The following is an 11445-nucleotide window of genomic DNA, read 5'->3' as shown; positions in this document are numbered from 1 at the left end:
GCAATGATTCTAGGAGAGAGCTGAACCAGGGTCCGGGCCTCAAGTTGTCAAACCAGTTTGACGGTTGCATTGCCTGGAAAAGCTCTCCAGTTTGGTAATGTAATACAAAGAATAGGAGCAAGGAGAACATTAATAACAAGTTTGATTACACAATTTTCCCCAAGTAGTATTACTCAGGAGTTGATGCAAAGTTTTGAACTATTCAATCAAGGTCCCATCAAGAAAAAGGGACTTGATTATTTTCCACATTGTGTTTTCCACTGATTTAGGAGTGAGTTTTGGTTTTTGTTTCTTTATTCTTTGTCTTAACTAATTTTCTAATATTTTCTAAGATTCAAAACCAGTCATTGCAAATTTAGTTCCAAGTATATGTGAAATCTTGCATCAGTTCCCGAGCTAAATTAGGCATATTTCTGGTTATGCACTAGCAAAAACAGTGTTAACCCTATACAACATATGAATGTACATTTGCACCACACCATTTCTCTCTTGTAAGATAAAAGAAAGCTATACAAAGTAAAAATCCCCAAACATAGTAAAATAACAATATTACTAAAAGGCAACTTTTACTTCCCCCCCTTTTTTTTCTTTTAATTGAAAAAAAATTAAAAAAAAAAAAATGAAGGGATGATCTGCTGGGTGCTGATCTGATGATCTTTCCTGTGGGTGTCAGTAGCTTTCCATGAATAAATGTTCATTGTTGTCTTTAAAACGAGGGGTACAGTGCCAGTGGTGGGTAGTTTCATGAGGGCAGGTCATTCAGTTTCATGGAGTGGTGTTGCTGGGTCCTTGTTTTTTCCTTTTTCCTGGAAGAATAGTGGGGGCTTGGGGACAAAAAGCAGTAAGTCAGAAGCAAACCATAGAACTCATTTTTGGCTGAGTCTTGGACCACCCTGTTATAAATAAGAGCCAATAAATCGATTCTGAGTCAATCAATCGATTTTATTTAGCAAGCGGTAATTAGGCAAAACAGCGCTGGGTGACCGGGGGAAGCTCAGTTCCACCAACAGGCACACCAAATCAACCTTTCGTATGTGCTTATATACGTTATGCGTTCGTTTACGTGCTGGGAATTTCCGCCTCTGGAACTTTTGTTATCTGTTGCAACATCCGAGCGCTTTGTTATCTGTAACACCATCTGGGAGTCCTATTATCTGTGGCACCATCCGGGAGTCCTGTTATCTATGACACCATCCGGTAGTCCTGTTATTTATGGCACCACCTGGTAGTCCTGTTATTTATGGCATTGTCTTTAACTACTTGAATCCTACTCGATTTGTTCAACATTAAAAATTTTGACCATCACTTATTACAATTCCCCCCTTTTTTTTTTTTTTTTTACTCATTTATTTGTTGATCAAATCGAGTTACCGCTTTTCGGGCTAGCAAGGTCATTTCAGCTTCTTCATCAGTTCCATGTTTCTGTAGCAGCATAAGGTGTACCCGCTCTACACGGTTTTTAACTAGTCCAATAAATCGATTTAGGATACATCACATCTTCTTGATGATATAATATCCTTGGAATGATAGTAACTGACATGCAATACTCTCGGGAACTGTTAAACACTTTTAAAGACACACATGGAGTAAGTCCCGTCCTGGAACATATCCATTTTGTTCTATTTGGGGGAATAATATATCCTGTGGTTTTATTAAGGCTTGGTATGATATTCCCACAAAGTGGTCTCTTGGAATTTGGTACTTTACCTGTACAAGTCCCTATTCCAGTTACATGTTGCATAGTTATCCCTCTTTTCTGCTTTTCCCAGGGACATTGAATAGGCATAGACTCCTTGTTTATGGTATACCGACGATTATCCCGTATAGCTTCATAAAAGGGTGGATTAACATTATAACACAACCAGCAACCCATGGTTAAGTTGGGTTGAGTATAGTTTAGAGTTTGATAAGCAGCCAGAATAATTCCCCATAGAGGATTCAAAGATTCCGGGGCTTCAATATTCAGAGATTTCAAGGCTTCAGTGACAGTTTCCTCTATTACTATTATATTCTCCTTCTCTACTGTCTTTGTCTCCCTACCTAGAGGGGTCGGTTTAACTTCTTCTTTCTTTATGAGAAACATGCTTCCTCCATCAGCACCCGGTCGATAATATCGCATTCCCCAGGTTTTTCTAACAAACCATCCACTATGTTCAGGGTTTGTTATGTTAAGGAATATATATTCATACTCGCCATCACTGTCCCGCTCGTTTCGGTTGCGAGGATAACCGAGTTTTAGTCGGTGGCCTTGGTTCGAAGGAGGAATGCATCCTACAGGTCCCCATCCAACCTTTAAGAACTTATCAGTATTTGCCGGAGGAATTGGCCAGCTTGAGGCAATCATTTCACACCCCCAGTAAGAGCAGTAATAGTGTCCTGGAGTATTACAATACGAGGGCCCTGTGCTGGGGCACATATAAAACCCCATTTTGTTAAGGCATGGCTCAATCTGAACTAATTGGCATAAGGTTACAGTAAAAGAAGGTGACCCTGATGTGGTCTGTTGTTGTATTATCGTTTGGTCCTCCCATCGATAGAGGGTCCATTTAAAAGGTTGGTGAGAACTCCCCTGCTTTATTGCTATTATTACCGGTAAGGTAAGGAGGATTAGGGAGAGCAACCTGGCCCCTGGCTGGCTGAAAATCAGCCAGTGGAGGTTCATTTTGTTGAGGGTTGTTCTGCTTAAGGAGCTGCTTTATTTTAGAAGTCTTCGGAGGCACTTGCCAATCCCCACAAGGATACCCCTCTGCCTTGCCCTGGGCCTACTCTGTTGCTTCAGAGTAGCCGGATAAGTTATCTTCTCGGCAGCAGTTGTAGTCTTCAGGGGACTGCCTCCTGAATTCTCTCCTTGTTCTGTCACAACCCACTTTCCAATACTCAACCCAATAGGGCTATTTTCAAATACAAGGGTTTGGCCACTGTCCCGAATCCTCACAGGGTTTGGAACACTTCCTGTATCTTTTCTTACCAAAACGCTTCTTACACTTCCTCTTGGTTATTTCCCAAATGTCTGGACTTATCAGTGATTATTAATATCCTAATGGTATCTAAGGTTTTTTTTCCCAACACTCATTACACCATCGTTCAACATAAGGAAACTTTTTTTCACTGCTGTATCCCGCACCCGTGACACACACGACATACCCACGGATTGCATTGCTTACATACAGGACATGCAATGTGCGACTTATGTAATTCCTTACAATTGTCCATAAAAAGCCTAGTATCCAGGGCTATGCGTCACGTGTCTGTTTCCTCTTGAAGGTCAGCTTCAACTCATACAGTTTCCCAGTGACTTCCCAGTCTGTGTGCAGTATAGGACCTTTTACTCGACTAGCGTGTGTCCATCCTCTTTCCACGGTGCAGACTGTGATATCTGTGGTGAGTAAAACAAGGAAAGGTCCCTCCCAGGACGGGTTAGCGATGATTCCCTCCATGTTTTTATGAGTACTTGATTTCCTGGTTTAATACGATGTATTGCTATATCTAAAGGTGGTCTCTAGACCACCAGACCTCGCTTTAACAGTTCTTACGAAGCCACACAAGCACAAAAGGGCCCGCGGGACTTCACCACACAACACAGGAAAAAAAAAAAAAAAAAAAAAAAAACAAAGAACATATGTGGCAGGGACAACACCTCCCCCCCCACTCTGCTCGGTCCCCTGGACAGGAGAAACGGCACAGGAGCCACAAAGTGACCTTAGACAGGTGCCACTGTTCACTGATCAACCAACTGCAAGTCTGGTTCGTGCTGCCAGAGATGCACTTTGCAGACCTACAAAACCCAAGAATTTGCCCCAAATATTTCTGCATAGAACAGCATCAAACACATCTTAGTATCTTATTCAGTCTGGAATTCACACCTCAATCTGTTGCGATTATGGAAGCTACTGAAAAGTCAATGAAAGGGGTTCTATGAGAATTGGTCCCCACACTGAACACTAAAACACATGTAAAATAAAAGGGGGCAAACTTCCAAGTCACGATTAGGGACGGTGATAGGTTTGACTTTTTTTCAGATTCACCTCCCATTAAAGCAAGAGAAAAGTGCAACTTTGCAGCATGTTTGTTCACGTCAAGTTTTGACTCAAGAACACATTTTGCAGTAACAAAATATGGTCTATAAAGTTGCAAAGTGCACAAGCTGAAGGCACAGAGTACAAGCACATAGGAAAACAGATTTCAAAATACAATGTAACAAAAAAGAAATCTGGTATTTAAAACTCCCTGACAGAAGATACATTTATATGGGACCAACTCTTAAAGGTGACAATTTTTAAACTAATGAACAAATATTGCACAATAACAAAGTTTTATTCTTATTAAGTAAAAGCTCCCGAAAATACCTTGAAGTTTAAAAACTAATACACTGACGTGTTAACTAGTTTTAAGAATGTCCTTAATATTAAGAGTGCAAAAAGGATTCTTCCATTCTAACACTTTTTGGAAACTGCTGATTCCAGCTGCCCATTTCTTTTATTACCAGCAATGCAGCTTTCTTAGCTTCCTCATCTGCTAAATTATTCCCTCTTATTTGCGCGGAGGTTCCCTTCCGATGGCCCTTTACATAAACTACCGCAATTTGTTTGGGCCCTCTTAATGCCTCCAAAGTTTGCGTTATTAAGGTCTCATGTATTAATCCTTTACCCTGAGAATTCATCAGTCCCCTCTCTTCCCAAATTTTTCCGAACGTGTGAACCACCCCATATGCATATTTAGAATCTGTAAATATTGTTCCTCTCTTATCTTTTAACAACTGTAATACCCTCAATACTGCGAACAGCTCACAAGCCTGCGCTGGCCATCCTGAGTTAAGGGGACCTGACTCCTTAGTTGTCCAGCTGTTTCCATCTATTATAGCGTATCCTGACTTCCTTTTCCCATCCACTACCCGTGATGATCCACATAAAAACTCCTCTTCTTCTTCTAAATCCTCTTTTACCTCGGTATAGTTTTACTTTCAATTCCCGATCTTTTATTTCTAAACTAATTCCCAATTTGACCATTAAATCCCTTCCTAATAGGTTATATTCAGCTTCAGGCACTAATAAAAGGGACCCTATCCCTATTCGGGATGGGGATTCTATTTCTACCCCTTTAATTACTAGTACAGAAAAGGGGTCTCCTTTTGCTCCTATTACTTCTATTTTCTCCGAAGATGGAGCACATCCCCGGGGCACAGTTTGGACAATAGATCTTTCTGCCCCCGAATCTACCAGGAATTCCATTTCCTGGCACTGGGGACCTAACTTTAATTTTATCAAGGGCTCTGTTGTTTTAGGAGTCCCCAGCAGATAGAGCCCCTGACACCCCTACTCAGCATAATACATTTTCTCATCCTGTATACGTTTCCTACAGCTCCTTCGCATATGTCCCTTCCTCTGACAGTAAAAATATTCGATTTCCTTCAAATCCTTCAGTCCGACTTGACTTCCCTGAGGTGGCCCATTCCCACCTATGCGTGGTGGCCCTCCCTTCTGTGGAGCCATCCTCTGTACCTCTCGAACTGCCGCTACTAAAATTTTAGCTTGCCTCTTCTGAGTCTCTTCCTCCCTTCTCACATAAACCTTCTGTGCTTCCCTTAGCAACTCATCCAACCCTTTCTCTTGCCAATTTTCCAATTTTTCTAACTTTTTTTTTTTTTTTTTTTTTTTTTTTTTAATATCCGGCCATGACTTCGCCACAAACTGTGTTTTTAAAAGAGCTTGCCCGACCGGTGTCATAGGGTCTATACCGTAATAAAGCTGCAAGCTCTTTCTTAGTCTTTCTAGCCATTCTGTGGGAGTCTCATCTTTCTTTTGTTGTTCTTTAAAGGCTTTATTTATGTTCTGCCCCTGAGGGAAGAGATTCCTTAATCCCTTGGACGATTATAGTGCGGAGATCTCCCATATGGCCCCTGTGTTCCGGGTTTTGATTATCCCAGTTAGGGCGCTGCTGGGGCCACTTAATGTCAGCACCCGGCCCTTGTTGGTGCCGTTGGTAAAGATTTAGGGCCTGACAAATCCAATTCTCATATGGCCCAAAAATTGGCCAAAATAAATGATCTGGTCTAATCTGCTGGTTTCCCCAGCCATGCATGCAATAGTAAACCATCTTTTCCCTATTTTTGTTTCGCGTGCTAGACCTCTCCGTGGGTCCCTTCCCAGTGAACACAAGGCCCAATGAGGATTCTCGGGGAATATCTGGCAACCTCTCTGTGGGTCCCTTCCCCATGAGATCAGAAGGCTTGCCCTTCTTCTGTCCCATCTTCCGGAGTGTCTTCTTTTCACACACACACACGCACCCCTCGTTCGTGGCTCACGCCCTCGCGGGCTATGAGAACCGCACTACTAGAGAGTCCCGCCCTGACTTACGGCAGGGTCCACACTCACTTCGCTTCCTCCCCAAGCCGGGGGGGGCGTCTCGTTCATGCACACTCCAGGATACCCACCCCAACCGAACGGAATCGCTTTCTATACTTACCCTCCCTGGGGTCTTCGTCCGGTTCTTCGTGCACAAAGGTTTAAGGGGTTCAATTCTTTTGCCTAATTACCTAAATTTAGGGTTCGGAGGTTAAGGTTTCAGGGCAATCCTCTGTCCACTCCAGGGCCGTCTGAAAACGGGACGGGGCGCCTCCCTGAAGTTTAAGAGTCCCTCCCAGAGATCCTTAATCCGAGTCACGGCACCAAAATTTGTTATAAATAAGAGCCAATAAATCGATTCTGAGTCAATCAATCGATTTTATTTAGCAAGCGGTAATTAGGCAAAACAGCGCTGGGTGACCGGGGGAAGCTCAGTTCCACCAACAGGCACACCAAATCAACCTTTCGTATGTGCTTATATACGTTATGCGTTCGTTTACGTGCTGGGAATTTCCGCCTCTGGAACTTTTGTTATCTGTTGCAACATCCGAGCGCTTTGTTATCTGTAACACCATCTGGGAGTCCTATTATCTGTGGCACCATCCGGGAGTCCTGTTATCTATGACACCATCCGGTAGTCCTGTTATTTATGGCACCACCTGGTAGTCCTGTTATTTATGGCATTGTCTTTAACTACTTGAATCCTACTCGATTTGTTCAACATTAAAAATTTTGACCATCACTTATTACAACCCCAGCAGTGGGGGATTGATTTTAAAGGAATCAAGGGGAAAGGTGATTAGCAGATCCCCTTAACAGTTTCTGTGAGCCTCTTTAAATGAACACACTGGCCGCCCCCTGGCTCACTGACTGGGGGCGGCAGGTCTGTTACCTGCCCTCAGGAATAGCAGGTGTCTCAGGGACAATTGCTGTCCCACTGGCTCGGGGCTCTGCTTTCATGTACCCCCAAGTGAGCAGTTCATTTTAATGGGGTGCCTTCCATGCCCTGATAAGCTTTTCCAGGGCCAGGGTAGACGTTCCATCTATTACATCTTGGGAAATTCCCCATCAGGCCACAAAAGGTTTCTCTTTGTCTCCGGAACACCTAGGGGAGGAGTTTGATTTACCTGCTGTTCCACTCTTGGAACAGCAGTTTTTGTTTCTGTGACTACCCCCATCAGACCCATGCTACCACAATTAAGCTCCTGAGCCACCTCACCCCAAGCAACGGTTCGACCACCCCGGGGATCACACCCCCACCCCGTGGAGATGGCACATCCCCCAAAAGGTCCCGCAGCCGCGCCGCACGCAGTTTCAGTGGGTCAGGAAGCCCGACAGGGTCTACAGTTGCCAACACCGTGGAAGGCTCTTGGGGAAGCAAGCTCGTGTTGTGAATTAACTGGGGACAGGTAGACTTCTCTAAATTTCCAGTTAGGTGATTTACAGTAGGGGTTTCAATGCATTCTGGTTCTCCCCTTTCTAAAGGGTCCAGCTCCCCCGCCCAATGGGCGGCTCGTTGAGTTAACGACTCTCTTTGATCATTAGCGGTCAGAAGCACACTAGGCTCCCAATGCCCTTGTGCCTCCTTCTCTGAGAACAAAATTTCATCGCCACCAGTTAAAACACATTCTGTTTCCGTTTCTTGGGCTAAGTTACTATATTTCTTCTGAATCTCTGATAAGTTGAACGCAGGGAATGATATTGTTTGGGTGGCAACTTGCAGAGCCACCCCCGCTTGGCTGTTACCAGTAGACTCAGTTTTAATGAGTGGCCTCATTGTTGCCTGCTTGTTCTTAGGATAAGATACTTCACAGATAATTTCCAGTTCTTTAGGTGGATGCAGGGTTTTAAGACCCTGCTCCTCAGCCGCTTGTGTTGGGCTGATAAAACCGGGCTCACTGCCTGGAACAGAATCAAGATTTGTCTGGTAATATTTTACCCGCTTATATTATTCCAATTCAGATCGTAAGATTTTCTCCCAGTCTAATGCATCTAACAGAGCTGTAAGGAGCTGCTGAGTAGTATTGCGTTCTGCAGCTAACTGGTCCTGCAGGACCTTTACCGTTTGTTGTTCTGTTTGTTTGTCCAGGTGCTTGGTGCTTTGAGCTGCCACCAGGCCCTTCAGTAAATCCAAATCCAGAATATTTGTGAGAGTCCCACTTACTAGCAGATCCCCCTTATTTCCAGTGAGCCGTCTGAAACATATCCATTCACTGTCCCCCGGCTCACTTACTGGAGACAGTGAAGGAAGTTTCCCGGCTTTGAGGGGCTGTTGAATTCCCCTCTAGGAGGAGAGGGAATGACTGGCATGACTGAGACCTGAGTTACAGGAGCCGTGGGAGTGTCTTGCTTTCCTGGTTGATCTGTATCTGCTGGTTTTCACATCTTTACAAGCAGCTGTAAATTGAGGAGGGGCAAACCATCCATCAATTCCCAGGGAATACCTTTATCCAGACCTAATTTCCAACACTGATGCCTCGAACCTACCACCATAAAATTCTTGTCTTGTGGGTGAGGGAATTTTGCCTCTGTTTCAGTTCGGCGCACTGCTACTTGAGACTTAACCTCTTTCCCGACGAACCCCATACGCCGTCCATAATTAATGAACTCCTATGCAATCTCTCCCCAAGAGAGACCTGGTCCAGCCTGAGGCCCCCCTGCTGTGGTGGCTCTCAGACGATCCTGGATTTGTGTGGCATAGACTTTTAACGAGTCAGGTAACCCTCTAATTAAGGGGATCATCCTGTCAGGGTCAGCAAACAGCAACATTGGGGAGGGCTGTCAAGGAAGCAAATGCCTATCATGCATCAGCTGAAGACAAGCTGCTTTCTGAATGCTCTCAGTAAGCTGGCTTACCCCAGAGGTAGGAATAGCAAGCGGGTCTCCCCTCTCCAAAGGGTCTAAACCACTGGCCCAATATGCAGCTCTCTGGGTCAGGGACCAAGGCTCCCTGTCATCTTCTACTGTTAGAAATGTTATAGTTGAATTAATTTTTGTAAGCTATATCTAAGATGCTGTATCTAAGATGCTGTATCCAAGGTTCTTACCAAGTTTAGGAGAACATTAAGGTAGCAACCAACCTTGTAACCATAGAATCTTTGTACTTAGTAACCATACCCTATTCTTAAAATTGACATAGATTTATGACATATTCTTTTAAAACAGGTAACTGAGAAATAACTGATAAACATGAGAATGTTACTTAGCATCGCTTAGACAGATAGCTTGTGTTAGAACAGGTGTGGAATATGCTAATGGTTGTCAAGAATTGTAATGAATATGTATGTGACCAAATTGTATAAATATGGTGTAGTCTGAATCAGTTGTAGAAACCAGCTTTGGGTGCGAACCCCTGGTTTCCCAGTGCTGAAATAAAAGCACCGCATATAACTACGTCCGTGGTTATGTGTCTCGTTTGCTAACATTTTTGGCGACCCAGATGGGATCTCGTGAGCACTGCTGAGGCAGATCGCATCTTGATCCTGCTCCAGCTAGCACCGAAGTATTCTTGGGGAGCGCCTCGGACACAACCGACCCTCCGCTGCTCTTGACGGACCTCTGATCGGTAAGAAGGTGCTTTTATTACTTGGGTACCCAATATTTGGTTTGGTAGCCTGCCGGTCAGACGCGGTGAAAGCCACGCTCGGTTGGGCAGGGAGCTCCTGAGGTAAAGCCTAGGCGCCGTCCGTTAGACAAAGGGAAACCCCTTTGCAGGCACGGCATTTTGTTTGGTTTGGTTTGTGTATTTGTGTTGATAATATGTCTGATTCAAATGTATCGCCGTTGAATTGTTTACTTAAACAGTTGAAGGAGGCTGGGTTTGGACAGTCTATGCATAAAAACAAGTTAATCGAATATTGTACCCATTGGTGGCCCCAGTATAAATTACCTAATGAAGTTCAGTAGCCACCGGAGGGCACTCTGAATTATTAAATTATTGTTGAGCTAATGCGGTTTTGTCAGCGGGAAGGAAAATGGGATGAGGTACAATATGTTGATCTCTTTTTCTACCTTGAACAAAAGCATGATTAGAGGAAGGGTTGCGGATTGATGTTAGTGCAGAGTAACGATGAAAATAAATGTACGGGATATACAGCGGAAAAGAAATGCATGACATGTTTGGCTGTGGAACATAGCAGTGGTAATGATTTAAAGATGGATTTACTGTGTCTCGATGTCGCGCCTTCTGAGGAAATGGTATCAATTAGACCCTCTGTGCCTATGCCTCTTACTGATAGTGATAATGATTCAAGTGATGACAACAAGGAGGTAGTAACCGGTGTAAAAGGTATAACGGTAACACCAGTGTCTCATCGAACTAGAAACAGGGAAAAGGAAGCTCAAAAGGGGGGTGGATCCTCAAATGTAATAGCACCCCTGCGACAGGCAGTAGGTATGGTGGGAGAACCAGTCTATGTAAAAGTCCTGTTTTCACCAGGGGATCTAGTAATCTGTAAGCAATCAGCTAGCCCTTATTGGGAAAATCCAGATAGGGTTGCAAGAGTGATCAAGATGATAATTAAGACGCAGAATCCTGATTGGGATGACTTACAAGTGATCTTGGATACATTAATGGACTCTACAGAAAAGGATATGGTTATATGGGTTGCAAGGGATAAAGTGAGAAAAGATATTCGGAATGGGAAAGTAGAAGGTAATGTTGATGAGAACTTCCCAAAAGAAGATCCCCGATGGGATTATAATACAGGAGGCGGTTTATGCCGTCTCCAGAGGTATCAGGATTGGTTATTGATTGGCATTCAAACTGCTATGCCGAAGCAAATGAATTGGTCAAAATTATATAATGTAAGGCAGGAAAAGAACGAGTGTCCCTCAGCCTTTTTAGAAAGATTGAAAGAAACTGCCGAAAGATATACAGATTTAGATATAGAAACAGAACAGGTGAAAACTCAGTTAGCTTTAATTTTCTTGGGACAGTCTCAAGATGACATTCGAAAGAAATTGCAGAAACTAGAGGGTGCACAATTAAGAGACTTAGACGTAATGTTAGAAACAGCTTGGAAAGTTTACAATAATAGAGAAAAGGAGCAATCGAGACGTCACCAGCAAAATCTGTTAGCTTTGATCCAGGGACAAGGCAGGG

General features: G+C 43.7%; 1 long non-coding RNA gene across 1 annotated transcript; it reads right to left on the bottom strand.

Moving 5' to 3' along the window:
- Nucleotides 1-921: 921 nt before the first annotated feature.
- On the bottom strand, nt 922-7084 carry LOC135577061 (uncharacterized). The gene is made up of 2 exons (XR_010468661.1): nt 6463-7084; nt 922-3376 (listed from the first exon to the last, which is right to left on the bottom strand). It is a non-coding gene; the product is annotated as an uncharacterized LOC135577061 (long non-coding RNA).
- Between the last annotated feature and the right edge of the window lie 4361 nt (nt 7085-11445).

The sequence above is a fragment of the Columba livia genome, chromosome W (assembly GCF_036013475.1).
Source record: "Columba livia isolate bColLiv1 breed racing homer chromosome W, bColLiv1.pat.W.v2, whole genome shotgun sequence".
In the NCBI taxonomy this organism is placed as follows: domain Eukaryota; kingdom Metazoa; phylum Chordata; class Aves; order Columbiformes; family Columbidae; genus Columba; species Columba livia.
The sequence above is the reverse complement of the archived record's forward strand: the minus strand, read 5'-3'. Positions and strand labels throughout refer to the sequence as shown.